Genomic DNA, 15296 nt, shown 5'->3' with positions numbered 1-15296 from the left:
ATTTATATACACACAGGGTTGCAGGGGTTGAGTTCTTCGGGGGGTCGGCTAAAGTCCCTGTGTACTTTTATAAATGATGATATTGTATTATTCATATTAAAAAAACTACAACGGCAACAACAACACCAAATGCCCCGACAAACGCAGCTATGAAAACAAACACCAAAGTCATGAACTACGACCAACTACATGGATATCTATGGATGTGTAAGAGTATATGTGCAAAATAAAGCCCCTCCAGGATGATGGTATGGATGGCATACAAGTGCCTGGTATAAATTACCACTTTATAGCCAGCCGCCGCTGTTACGTTAAGCGTAACATTTAAACAAACATTTCGGCCAACAACACGCATCACTCATCCAAAAAAACTCAAGCAGGGAGCACCACACACAAACGCACACACACACATATGCATACACGCTTTGCACCATGGTGTCGGCATATTACAAAACGTAAGTAAAGAGCATGCAACTTCAACATTTTTCATCATGGCCATCAAGCAGCAACAAACTGCCATATTATATTTAATTTAAAACTACAACAACAGCAACAAAAAGACCCAAGCAGCCAAAACAACAAAACCATTTGTAAGCCATGCTTGTTGACCAGTCCAATGAATGAATGGAGGGATGGTTGGCTGAATGAATGACTGACCGTATGAGTGATCTCTCTCAGACATACAACACCAACGCCAGCGACGTCTGCATTACAGCACACAAGTGCAGGGTAACACGTCCGCCCCCACTATTTGACCGCTTAAGAGGAGGACTTGCTTGTGACCACACATAACGTAGCAAAAAATAGGCCCTAAGCTCTATATCACGATGTGGAGTGAGGACATGGAGAGGAGTATGTGTTTAAATGTTTATCTGTGTATGTGTGTAACCCTGGTGGCAGTATTAAATATTATTATGATTATGATTATTATTGCTATTTAAATAATGTAATTATCCCGAATTATTACAAAACACCAAGTATTTATGCGTGCTCAGATATTTAAACATTCATCACTGGGCTGGCATGCCAGCAGCAAATAACAACAATAGAGAGAGAGGGGTGGGGTGAAAGGGTGATAGTGTGACAGTGAGGGAGACAAATGTTGATGGAGATAATGTTAATAGGGTGTATTGAAAAAATGCTTCTTTTTTTGTTGAAACAAATTTTTGAAAAAACATTCTTTAAAAAATCCACGCCTTGTTGAAAACACCAAGTATTTATGCGTGCTCAGATATTTAAACATTCATCACTGGGCTGGCCTTGTTGAGAGCTAGGAAAAATATTCTTTAAAAAATCCACGCCTTGTTGAGAGCTAGGAAAAATATTCTTTAAAAATCCACGCCTTGTTGAGAGCTAGGAAAAATATTCTTTAAAAAATCCACGCCTTGTTGAGAGCTAGGAAAAATATTCTTTAAAAAATCCACGCCTTGTTGAGAGCTAGGAAAAATATTCTTTAAAAAATCCACGCCTTGTTGAGAGCTAGGAAAAATATTCTTTAAAAAATCCACGCCTTGTTGAGAGCTAGGAAAAATATTCTTTAAAAAATCCACGCCTTGTTGAGAGCTAGGAAAAATATTCTTTAAAAAATCCACGCCTTGTTGAGAGCTAGGAAAAATATTCTTTAAAAAATCCACGCCTTGTTGAGAGCTAGGAAAAATATTCTTTAAAAAATCCACGCCTTGTTGAGAGCTAGGAAAAATATTCTTTAAAAAATCCACGCATTGTTGAGAGCTAGGAAAAATATTCTTTAAAAAATCCACGCCTTGTTGAGAGCTAGGAAAAATATTCTTTAAAAAATCCACGCCTTGTTGAGAGCTAGGAAAAATATTCTTTAAAAAATCCACGCCTTGTTGAGAGCTAGGAAAAATATTCTTTAAAAAATCCACGCCTTGTTGAGAGCTAGGAAAAATATTCTTTAAAAAATCCACGCCTTGTTGGGAACTAAAAAAAATATTCTTTAAAAAATCCACGCCTTGTTGGGAACTAAAAAAAATATTCTTTAAAAAAATCCACGCCTTGTTGAGAACTAAAAAAAAATTCTTTTAAAAAATCCACGCCTTGTTGGGAACTAAAAAAAATATTCTTTAAAAAATCCACGCCTTGTTGGGAACTAAAAAAAATATTCTTAAAAAAAATCCACGCCTTGTTGGGAACTAAAAAAAAATTCTTTAAAAAAATCCACGCCTTGTTGGGAACTAAAAAAAAATATTCTTTAAAAAAATCCACGCCTTGTTGGGAACTAAAAAAAAATATTCTTTAAAAAAATCCACGCCTTGTTGAGAACTAAAAAAAAATATTCTTTAAAAAAATCCACGCCTTGTTGAGAGCTAGAAAAAATATTCACGCCTTGATGCGTTGGTTACTGAGGAAAATGTTCTTTACAAATCCACGCCTATTTTGGGTTGGTCACTGAGGAAAATATTCTTTAAAAAATCCTCGCCTTGTGTTGGACTTCAACCAACCTTCATAGCCTAAGGTCATATTTAATTGCTTTCCCTCCAAAGCTTTACACTCAAACGGGTCACTGTGGCTCCACTGAGACACTTCGATTTCCGTTCTGCTGAATACTTCTGATGATGCCGATGACAACAATGACAGAACGATTACACACTTTTTATTTATTTTACGTGTTGTTGCAACCAAACAAAAGCAACAACAACAACAAGAGCAAACATAATTTAAATTATAACTCATAAATACAAATATGAATACAGATGTAAACACGCACACACACACACACACATATGGTGGCTGATATGTCCATCCATATTTACTTTTACATATTAACGATTATTAATTTGTATTGTATATGAATTACATTGTGTAAACAGCGCACAAACAAACCCACACACACACATGCATGCATGCACACACAAATACAAACACAACACTTTGTGAATTATTTAAAACAGTTTGTTTTCTGGTAGATATCAGCAGCTAAATATCCACAAACAGTAAACTAAAGTACACAAAAACGCCAACAAACACACAGACACACACTCATTCGGACATTTGTGGACACACACACATACATATGTAGTTTGTGCTTCTAGCAATAACATATTTAAACCGCATTTAAATAAATATAATAACAACAACAAGAAAAATTAATTACTTTTTCACACTTGAAACTAAATAGCGGGGAGCGCATCAGAGGGGCGATTTGTTGCAGGGTATTTTGGGATTTAACGGATTAAATAGATTGTAATGCCAGTGGAAACAAAATAGAAAATATGTTATGGGGATGGGGTTTATGACTGACGTCAGTATGTATACGCCAAGAAGTACCATTACGGGAAACGGCGCCCAATTGTTGTTAGGAATGACACGATTTTTTAAAGAAAATTTTTATGGATATCAACCCAAGAAGGCGTGAATTTTTCAAAGAATCCAACTCATCAAACATGCAATTTTTAATGAAATTTTAATATTTTTTAAAGAATATCTTCCTCATTACCGAAATCTAGAAACCGCGGATTTTTTTAAAGAACCAACCCAACAATACCTGTATTTTTTAAAGAATATTTTCCTCAGTTATCAACCCTTCGAGGGTCGTGGATTTTTTAAAGAATATTTTCCTCAGTTATCAACCTTCGAAGGCGTGGATTTTTTAAAGAATATTTTCCTCAGTTATCAAACCTCGAAGGCGTGGATTTTTTAAAGAATATTTTCCTCAGTTATCAACCCTCGAAGGCGTGGATTTTTTAAAGAATATTTTCCTCAGTTATCAAACCTCGAAGGCGTGGATTTTTTAAAGAATATTTTCCTCAGTTATCAACCCTCGAAGGCGTGGATTTTTTAAAGAATATTTTCCTCAGTTATCAAACCTCGAAGGCGTGGATTTTTTAAAGAATATTTTCCTCAGTTATCAACCCTCGAAGGCGTGGATTTTTTAAAGAATATTTTCCTCAGTTATCAACCCTCGAAGGCGTGGATTTTTTAAAGAATATTTTCCTCAGTTATCAACCCTTCGAGGGTCGTGGATTTTTTAAAGAATATTTTCCTCAGTTATCAACCCTCGAAGGCGTGGATTTTTTAAAGAATATTTTCCTCAGTTATCAACCCTCGAAGGCGTGGATTTTTTAAAGAATATTTTCCTCAGTTATCAACCCTCGAAGGCGTGGATTTTTTAAAGAATATTTTCCTCAGTTCTCAACCCTCGAAGGCGTGGATTTTTTAAAGAATATTTTCCTCAGTTATCAACCCTCGAAGGCGTGGATTTTTTAAAGAATATTTTCCTCAGTTATCAACCCTCGAAGGCGTGGATTTTTTAAAGAATATTTTCCTCAGTTATCAACCCTCGAAGGCGTGGATTTTTTAAAGAATATTTTCCTCAGTTATCAACCCTCGAAGGCGTGGATTTTTTAAAGAATATTTTCCTCAGTTATCAACCCTCGAAGGCGTGGATTTTTTAAAGAATATTTTCCTCAGTTATCAACCCTCGAAGGCGTGGATTTTTTAAAGAATATTTTCCTCAGTTATCAACCCTCGAAGGCGTGGATTTTTTAAAGAATATTTTCCTCAGTTATCAACCCTCGAAGGCGTGGATTTTTTAAAGAATATTTTCCTCAGTTATCAACCCTCGAAGGCGTGGATTTTTTAAAGAATATTTTCCTCAGTTATCAACCCTCGAAGGCCTATTACCCCCTCAAAAAATGCCATAATGAACTGAGGACTGGCCTTTTCCTAAACAATATCTCAGCTTATAGGGGTCTGATAATTTATCTGAAAGCCTAAAAAGTGAGGCAAGATTTTTTCGCATAGATAAAACGCCTTTATTAGGTATTGAAAATCGGATTTCTTAATTAAAAATATCTCTCAGAAACTGATGCTAGGTCTTTTTCTTTAAAAAGTGCCTTTGAGACCCCATTTTTGCTATAAAAGATTCTGGCACCCGAATAAAGGGCTTCTTATTTGTGTCTATAGAAACCATAGCTTTGAATCCACATTTGTTCGTATTGCAAAAATTCCACAGATGCCAAATTTTTTGCTTTTCAAAAAAATACCTCAATGAGCCCTATCTGGCTGCACAAAAACATTTTTGCAATAGAAAAAAGTGTCTGAGGTCTGATTTTTTTCCAAAAAAAAATAGATCTGAGATCTGATTTTGTTTTTATATAGAAAAAATAACTCAGATGTTTTATTTACAGAAAAGAAAAATTCCTCTGTGAACTGACGTTGGAGATTATCCATAGAAAATTTTCTCCGTAAACGCATGGCTCACTTTTGTGATACAGAAAAAATATAGTCAATGACGAGACATATTTTCCAAACAAAAAATGGGACTTCAGGGTGTATATATTCTGTCCTTAATCATACAACCCATTATCCTCAATACAAATACATCAGGAAATCATTGAAATAATACTTCTATGAACGCGACATGTTTAAAAATGCCTCAGTTGCTGAAATTTTGCTGGACGCATAAATTTTGGGGACTACCACACACCCAAATATCCTTCCTAAAAATGCATCAGGCCTGAAGGAAATACGCAATGCCTCTGTTACTAAAAATCCGATTTTTTACGACTTATCTGGTTTTTCAATAGTAATTCTGGGCGTATACATTCTGACGACAATCATATGCCCCAAATGTCCTTCCTAGAAAAAAATCAGCATTGATGAAATGAGGTTTTTTCTCAGTTGCTGGAATATCGAGACTCTGTTACAATGGCATAGTTGTTGTACAGAAAATATCATCCCGTTGATTTATTTTCATAGAAAAAAATGCCTTTGGTCTTTTTTATAGCAACAATATGTCAATAAACGAAGGTATGCATTTTTCTACGGACATTTCTTTAATCTGTGACAAAGTATATTTTCTAAAAAACGCCTCAGTCACTGAATTTTCGATATTAAGGCTTATGGTTCCTCAGGGCGTATACATTCTGTCAACAATTATACGTCCATATACATATGACATACAAGAAATGTAGCTTTTAATATAAAAACCTCAGTTATTAGCAAAAAGTGTTTCATATATTTCCGATTTTGGAGCTATATGATTTTTACAGTGGTGCCTCTGGGTGTATACTTACTGTCGACAATCATACGCCCCAAATATACTCCATATAAATTCAACAGGCATCAGTAAATGAGGTTTTTTCTCTATACAGCCCTGTCTCAGTTACAGCCCTAAGTTCCGCTAGAAAAAAGTTCCGCTGATATCAGATTTTTTTTCTTTAGAAAAAATTACGAGAGATATATTATTTTAAACATCTCAGATACTGATGTTATGATGCTTTAAGACTTATTTGAGTTTGCAATGGTACTTCAGCGCGATGGTTCTTCATTCCGTCGGCAATTATACGCCCACATTTCCTTCCTACAGGCCTCAGTTGGTGTCATATTTTTGTTACTTTGGAAAAATCGAGTCTTAGAAACTATACCAAAAAGGTCTTCTTTCTTCTCCCTTCGTTTGTATTCTCTTCTCAATAATATAAGGATACACTCTTCTTAAATGCTCATCCCTTTTTAAATTCATTTACGTAATGTCTCGGTCATCGATTTTTAAGGTTTATCTGATTTTTCAAAGGTACCTCTGGCGGTGTACATTTTGCCGACAATCATACTCGCAAAGATTCTCCCTATATATACCTAGTTACCGACATATTTGTCCCTATAGTTACCGACATATTTGTTGTGCTTCATAAAAAGTCTCCTTTCTTCTCCTTTTTTTTATTTTCTTCTCGGAATATAAATTTTATATATCAATTGCCAAATTTATGCCTCAGCTACTGAAGATCCGACTTTTTAGATTTTTTTAATTTTGCAATTGTACTTCTTGGCGTATACATTGTGTCGATTATCATACGCTCCCACAACCTACCTAAAAGTACATAGGTACCTAAGTTGCTAGAAAATGTGTCTCCATAGAAAAAAAACCGATTATTATTAACAATGACAATCATGTCCTAAAAAGTGTCCTTTCCCCTTCTATTTTATTTTCTTCTAATTAATATCAAGGATATACCTTCTTTAAGTTTTCTACAATTTCCAAATTAATTTACGCAATGCCTAATTTAATGAAGTTACAATTTTTAAGGTTTTTTACTCTAAATACATCAAGCCTTAGAAAATGACAATTTTTTCTATAGAAGCAATCCAGACCTCAGTTCCAGACATAGTTTTCCTCTCAAGAACAAAAGAATCCTAGTAACGTTGGGATTGATGTCCTTCTCTTTTATTGCCTTCTCACTAATATTAAGCTTACTTTCTTTAAATTTTCCCTCCATTCCCCAAAAATTCATTTACGTAATTTATTGATTTGTCTCCACGTTTCTCGATGAAGTGTAAATTCAAAATTCAATCCTCCATCGATGGATTCGACAGAACAACAACAACAACAAAATCTCATATTCACAATTTAAATTATCTTTACGATTTCGAAATGTTACCGGAGATGGCCAACAGAGCTGAAGCCAGCAGTAGAACTAAAGCATTGAACGAATCACTAGCAATGTGGATGGCAATCACTGAAACATTATGGATTACAAGGCAATCATCCTTTCAGTTTTGGTTCGGCTACCAGGGGAAGGGGGAGGTGGAGGAGAAGGAGTATAAAGAGACGTTAGATTCGGGGGATAACTTCAAAAATACAATGATAGTTGACTTAAGTTGATTGTCATCGTTATCACAACAATAATAATGATGGCGATGATGGAGAACAGGGAATTGGGAGTGAGGAGAAGAGATGAGGATGATGAGGATATTGTTTGTGTTTGCTCCCGTTATTCCCATTTTTTTTACCTGCACTGCCATCGATGACAGTTGAAAACGTTAGTGCTGCTTTGATTTGATACTTTTGTGATTTGTTTGCCATACTTCATTTCAATACTATCTCAGACACTCACACATATATGAACATTTTGGAACACCACTTAAAAAAGAACACAAACACCAGTGCGATGCAATGAAGAGAAAAGATTTGTTGTCTGTCTCTCTCACTCTTTGCTCCCAACGAGGAGACTATTTAAAGAGCAGCAGAAGAAGCAGCATCAGAAGTCATTGAATCCTATCGGAATTGATTAATCGTGCGGAAATAATGTATGCATTTTGTCATAGTTAACACTTCAACTACTGCACTGGCACACAAACACACTCACACATATAAATAAAAAAGGAAAATAAAAGAGAGCGAAAAAGGACAAAAATCTATTTTTTATATGAACAATCATTGATACCCCAATGAAGACTTTTCTTAAAATATTTTTTTCACACGATTTTTCTTGCTGAGATTTTTTTGTCGTGGATTTTCGGTGCACTCATCCTTGTGATTTTTAATAGCTTCGATTTTTTTTCTGTGGTGGAAAGAAAATATTCTTAACGTTTATTAAATTTAATTATTCTCATTAATATTTCTCCTTTGGTATGTTACTTGTATAAGTGTCTCTCAATGTGTATAGATGTGGGTATGTGTGTGTGTGTCTGAGTTTGTTGGCTTGTCTTGCCATTTGTATGCAATGAAAAGTCATTCCATTAAGTGAAGAAAACTAAAGGCCAGAGTCAAAAAACCACCAAGCCCAAGTGTAAAAGTTCAAAAAATAATTAAATGGAAATAAATTACAAGTCATTTCAAAACGCTTGGGTAAATGTGGAGGCTCAACTGCTAAAAGTTGCACGGACACTAGAGTGTGAAGAACTAAAATAATATATATTAAAATTTTTAACGTATTGAAAAAAATCGTTAATTTTAATAAAAAAAAATTGGCACCATTTTTTCGTATAGAAAAAAATCTGACACTGAACATTTTCTTCTTATAGAAAATATTTCAGTATTGTTTTGTGAAAATTGCAACAATTTGGTTCCCTATAAAAATCGGAAACTTCTCTTTCGTATAGAAAAGTATTCCAAACTATGATCTTTAATTTGCTTTGAATGGACGACAGGTCGTATGAATAGCGACAGTATGTATACGTCACCTATTGAACATTTTGTGGTATATTTCATGTGACTGTCTATGCAAATAAAAAATGTATAGCATTTTTTCCTAGCCAAGTTATGACTTTTTTGGACTTTACAATAATACTTCCGGACGTATACATTCTGTGCTTAAACATACACCCACTTATTTTTCCTATAAACACGTCAGGCGTCCCTATGAAAAAAGTGCCTATAAATCAACATTTTTTCCATAGAAAAAATACCCCAGTGAACGAGATATTGTTTTCAAAAACTATATAAGCTTTTGAAGTTCCGATGATTAAAAACTTATTTGGTTTTACAATGGTACCTATGGACGTACACATTCTGAAAGACAATCATTTCGCCGACAGTCATACGCCCAAATATCCTCCCTATAAATATATCAGACATTTTCTCTGAAGAAAACCCCCCTGACTTTAGTTATAGAAAGAAATCTGACCTTTTTCTTTTAGAAACAAAAACAGAATATTTTTCATATATCGCTCGGATATTCTTCATAAAAATCACTTGTTTTTCTTTACCGAATATTCAATATGATTTCCGTAAAAATTAAATTCTCGTAGAAAAAAATTGTTCTGAATTTGCTTTAAAAGTGGTTCGAAACATTTTCTATACGGCGAAAATGGTTCCAAATTCTACCAAAATATGCACTTGAAATGGTTTTAAGTGGACTAAGTGTCGTATGAATGGCGGTAATGTGTATACGCCACCTATTGACTATTTCGTAGTTTATTTCAGGTTAATTTTGCCACAGAAAGATGCCACAGTCAGTATAAATTTAAATGTCTCAGATACTGAGGCATTTTTTATGTGTAAGAAATGGCTAATCTACTGAATCCTCAGAAAAATTTTTTTTTCAATTTGTTTCCATAAACCAATTTTTTTCTTTACGAAGAAAATTTTCCTAATTTAGGTTCGCATTTTTAACTCCAAAATTATTTATAAGTATTTGGGACTCGAAAATATATTTGTCTCTCCTTTGATCTGGGGCCGTGTACATGTTGTCGTCAATCATACGCCACTGCATCTTATTAAAAAGCTGTCCTGATTTCACGGGCCGTATACATAATGTCGTTACTCATACCATACCAGTATTTCCCAAAAGGAAAGGTTTATGCCAATTGGACCAGGAGGTTTGTGATAATATAAGTAATAAAAATCCAATAACAATGTTCCAGTACTTGCTACTTTTCTGTAAACTATTGAGGATTTTTTAAAACATTCCACGTCGATTCCACGTTTCAGAAAGAAGTTATCTGTAAAGTTGAACAATTATTTTCATAATAAAACCAATCCCATTTTTCGTACCTTGGTTTGTATACATATTGTCGTCAATCATACGCCACCACTAATTGATAAGTATAGATGTAGTTCCTATGGGCTAACGGAGATTTGTACTGTAATCCCAGTCTGTGTCTGGAAGTTTGTGAGATTTGTGGGAGATTTGTAATACGATAGGTTAATATATAATTCCCAATATTAGTATGGTGTCGTAACATATAACCTTAAAATTGTTTGATTTCTTTGGAATTTTCTTTTAATTATATATAAATTTGTTCCCCCTGGTACACTCTAATCTCCATATATATAATGAACACAATTCGCATTTAACTTCAACTGCACACATATGTTTACACGTATATATATGTATATGTGTGTGTTTACACGAATGTTAACATCAAAGGGTTTTTCTGTAAGAGTTTTAACTTCTACACTGATGTTTCGTTCATCGCTCGTTCGTTCATTACGATTTTCCTAGCTACTATTTTACCATTTTACAGGTTTTTGTTGTTTTATTTTCTGTTCGGACCGCTCAACTTTACTTGACTGGTTTATTTTTTTGCCGCTCATTTGTTCTTTTTTTGTCGTTGTTGTTTTTCTTCGTTTTGCTTTCCTGGGAAAAACCTCAATGTCATCAATTAGTTGCTCTTTAATAAAATTTCAACAAATTACTTTTCCTTGCCATCTCTTTACGGGTGTTTTTGTTTTTCTCTCATTTTATTTTCTGTTGTATGTTTACTGTGGTGGATTGGTTCTCTTTTTTATTATTTTCTGTAAGGGACAGTGGTTTGAGGAGTTTACAGGAACACGATTTTGAGATTATGCTAGTAATGAACCTTTTAAGGCTCTTTGTCAATAGTAATATAGCTCTTTTGTTATTTGTATACATACTGTCGTTATTCATACGCCACCAGTATTTGGTAAGAAAAATTAGGTTTTCTAAGTGCTAATGAAGATTTTAGATGTAATGCGGTGAGAACCTGGAGAACGATAAATGGATAAAATCCAATATTTAGAATACAATGGCCCTTGAAAAATGCTTGAAATGATATTCTATTTGAAATTTAATAGTAAGGCAACATTATTTACCATACCTTGGTTCGTATACATATTGTCGTCAATCATACGCCACCAGTTGGTGATAAGTAAAAGTGGGTTTCAATGGACTACAGTGGATGCATCTTAACTTAGATCCTTATGAAAATAAACATAAGTTTTTAAAATTCCAGGTTTTTAGAACAAATACTAATTTCAAAATACTCCATTCGATTTTGGTACCAGAAAAAATATGTATTACAATTCTCTGATGGGCCTGAAATTAATAATAATGACTGAAATGAACGTTCAAATATGTCGGGATCCTTGAAAAGTATTTCCAAAATCCACGAATTTAGTAATCTTAGTCTTTCAGGAAACATTTTTGGTTTTATTGGTCCTTAGCAAAAGTCTAGACCTGAAACTATGTCCAATAGAGTGTCTACAGTGAAGCCATTAGTAGATAATATTGAATTGTATTTACCATACCTCGTTGGGTATACATATTGTCGTCAATCATACGCCACTAGTGTTGGATAAGTATTAAAATTTTTGAGGCTAAACTTATTTATGGAATAATAAAATGTGAGGGGCAGGATATTTGTGAGGTTAAAAACAGCACAAAATTCAAAGCTTGAGCTCAATTTTTTTCTTGTAAATTTCTACAAATTCCTCTCTCGGTCCTTACAATATATTTCTTCGGTGCTCCATTATAAACACACATAACTTTAGCACTTCTAACTCTACAGACATATTTATTTCTTCCACAATGAATTCACTTTTATTTACCGTACCTTGGACCGTATGAATATTGTCGCCAATCATACGGCTAAGAAAATATTATTTTTCTATAGGCTAGATTTTAGGGATCATTCCATGTCGATTACTATGCCTGAGAGATGACAACCGAGGTGAGACTTTTATATTCACAACGTAATTTTTTGTAGCAATCACAAGGTCTGAAAAATCAGAAACAATTTCTCTATAAAGTTTCTATTATTTTTGAAGCCAATTTTATTAACCATACATTAATTTGTATCCAGATTATCGTCAATCATACGCCACCATGCATTGCTAAATAAATGTGAGTCAGGAGTTTTGAGGGATGGAGATCGGTTTATAGATAACACATACTTACAATTTTAGTTTAAAATCTATAAATTTCTTGATTCTTCAATTCATCATTGCTGACAGTTCACGGGACCGTATACTGGCTGTCGTCAATCATACGCCATCACTTACTTCTAAGAAAATGTTGATTTTTAATAGCTTAAAGTAGATTTTCGATATAATGCCGTGCTGGGTAAGAACTTTTAGTGATGAAAAACTGTTGATGTCATGAATTCCCGTGTAGATTACAGGGTCTGAGGCAGGGTTATTAAGAAACGATTTCACTAGGAGGTGGAATAATTAGTTTCACCATGAAGCCAATCATATTGCCCTTACCCTGATTCACATACATGATGTCGTTAATCATACGGCACAATTTTTTGTTATGAACATTTGGAGAGTTTGAGGAAGTTTTAAGGAACTATACAAAATTAGTCCTAGTCACAATGAAAATCTAAACTCAACAACGGAGATTCTTCTTTGCCGTACCTCGGGCCGTATACATTTTGTCATAAATCATACGCAACTATTAATTTCTAAGAAAAGTTGATTTTTGATAAGATAATAGGAATTTTAGTATAATGTCGGTTAGATCAGGAAAGAGTCCGGAAGTTTAAAGGATGATAATTTTTTTTATAGACGAAATATTCTTATTGTAGGCCTTGTAGTACTAATGAAATTCTAAACTCGACTACGGTTCAGCGTACATAGGAACGTATACATACTGACGTCAATCATACGCGACCTCAAATTTTTATGAAACTGGATTTTCTAGAGGTTCATGACGATTTTTTGATTAGGAGGTTTGATTGAATGTGAATTGAAACCTCAATTTCAAACCTCATTTCAATACCCACTACATTTATTCCCACTGACCACTGTGCACAATACTATGTCACTATGAAATATAATGTAATAGTGTGTTCTCTGTGTGTGCGTGTAAATGTGTATGTGTGTGTACCAGCTAGCTTTACGTTGTTGTATGCCCAGGATTTTCACCGTTGTACATTTCGTTTAACAATAAATTTGCGGTTGAATGCAACTCAACTGGTTGTTCGTGTTGTTGTTGTTGATGATGATGCTGCTGCTGCTCTCTTGCCTTGGTCGTGGTCTCAACGGCCGTTGTTTCTTCTGCTGCAATATCATCACCACCATCGCCATACCGTGCTTTATGGTATACTTCAAACAACCGCAAAGTGGTAACTTAACACGGTATGGCCTCATACCATGGCAGGCAGCCTAGCCAGCCATTTATCCGCCATCCAACCGATCCATCCATCCTGCAGCATCTACCAAAAATGTCTTCGCCTTTTGCCAAACCGGGTTTTCAAGCAAACCACTGAATTTTACGCTAAATGTTAAATTGTAGCAATGTATGCAGGTAAATATGTAAGTGAATCGGTGTGTGTGAAAGTATGACGGTGTGCGTGTGTTCACAGCGGAATATAATTACTGGCAGAGGCTTAAAATTCACAAGGTTAACTTGTGGTTTCTTCTCTGTTGTTGTTCTTTCTGTTTTTTTAGAACATTTTTTTTTGTCCTCCATCCATCCGGCAAGCCATCCAGGCAGGCAGTCATCCAGCCAACCATTTGTTTAACGTATTGCTGAGGTTACCAATGCCAGGGGTTATCTTTTGTGTAGCCTGAGTAGGGACATATTTTGTTTACTGCTGCCGTAGAATCCCTTAAAGTGGCAAACGCTACTCCAGTGTGATGTGACAACTGGACATGGAATGGTTGGTTGGCGTAGAAGAAGACCAAAACGGCCAGATGCATCAGATCGCAAAAAAGTGACAAGACAAACACACAATATTGCAAATGACATTTGGCAAAAGTGTGCGAGGGTGTGTTCGCGGGTTCAACAAACGACAAAGTTAATTACAAAAAGAGCAATAAAATGTTGCCTTTTAATGACTGTTCAGACTCAGGTTCGAAACTATCCGCACAACAAATCGTCAAAGTCTTGTTTTTTTTTTCTTATTCTGATGTTGTTTTTCATTTCTCGGTAATTTCATTGTTGTTTTTGTTGCCTCTGCTACTGTTCATCATCTTCATGCCTTGACATTCCAATTTCGTTGGAATTGTGACACCTTTTCTGGTAGTTTGTTTAACACTTTGTTGTAGCTTTATGTGTCAAAGTGGTGTTTTATCAGTTTTTTTTTTTCTGCCACTCTCCCTCTCTTTTTTCCTTTCGGCTGCCTCTTATTTTGTTGTAGCAAAATTTAACAGCGAGTAGGCGGGTTGAATGTGCACTATTTTTAATTTTAATGAAAAATTCTGCGGTGCAACTATTACTTTCGGAATGAAGACTCATATTTACCGAACTTCGTTGCGTATGCATGTTGTCGTCAATCATGCGCCACCAGTTGTTGATAAGGGAAACTTGGGTTACACTAGGCTAATGGAGATTTTTGATATAATGCAATGAGGATCAGAAAATTGTTGGAGTTCAAAACTGTCTAAAGTTTAATGTTTCTGCTCTAATAGTGCCATTATTATTTAAAGAAATTAATCCTAAAAACCATTAATTAAAAATTTAATATTTAAAAAAACCACGATGACCACTTCTTCCTTAACCACGATATCTAAATACATGTCCCAAATTATATATACCTTAGGCGTTGAAGAGTTTTTTAGTCATTCATAATAAAAATTTACAGATTTACTGGCCCTTGATGAAAATCTTGACCTGAATCTATTTGTTCCACAATGAATCCAATTTTATTTATCATATCTCAGTGCGTATACATGTTGTCGACAATCATACGCCACCAGTTGTAGATAAGGAAAAGGTAGGGTTTTCAAGGAAAAAGATAATTAGACATCTACGAATATGTCTTTATGTCCTTGAAAAAAATATGTCCATAAAAATAGAGTTGTCACTTTTAAGGTTCGTTTTAAATATTTAGAAAAATCTATGAATGTATTCTGGTTTTTCACAAAA

This window comes from Musca vetustissima, unplaced genomic scaffold, assembly GCF_032173495.1.
Source record: "Musca vetustissima isolate MV318-11 ecotype Yass unplaced genomic scaffold, APGP_CSIRO_Mvet_v1 utg566, whole genome shotgun sequence".
Lineage (NCBI taxonomy): Eukaryota > Metazoa > Arthropoda > Insecta > Diptera > Muscidae > Musca > Musca vetustissima.
Note: the sequence above shows the minus strand (reverse complement) of the source record.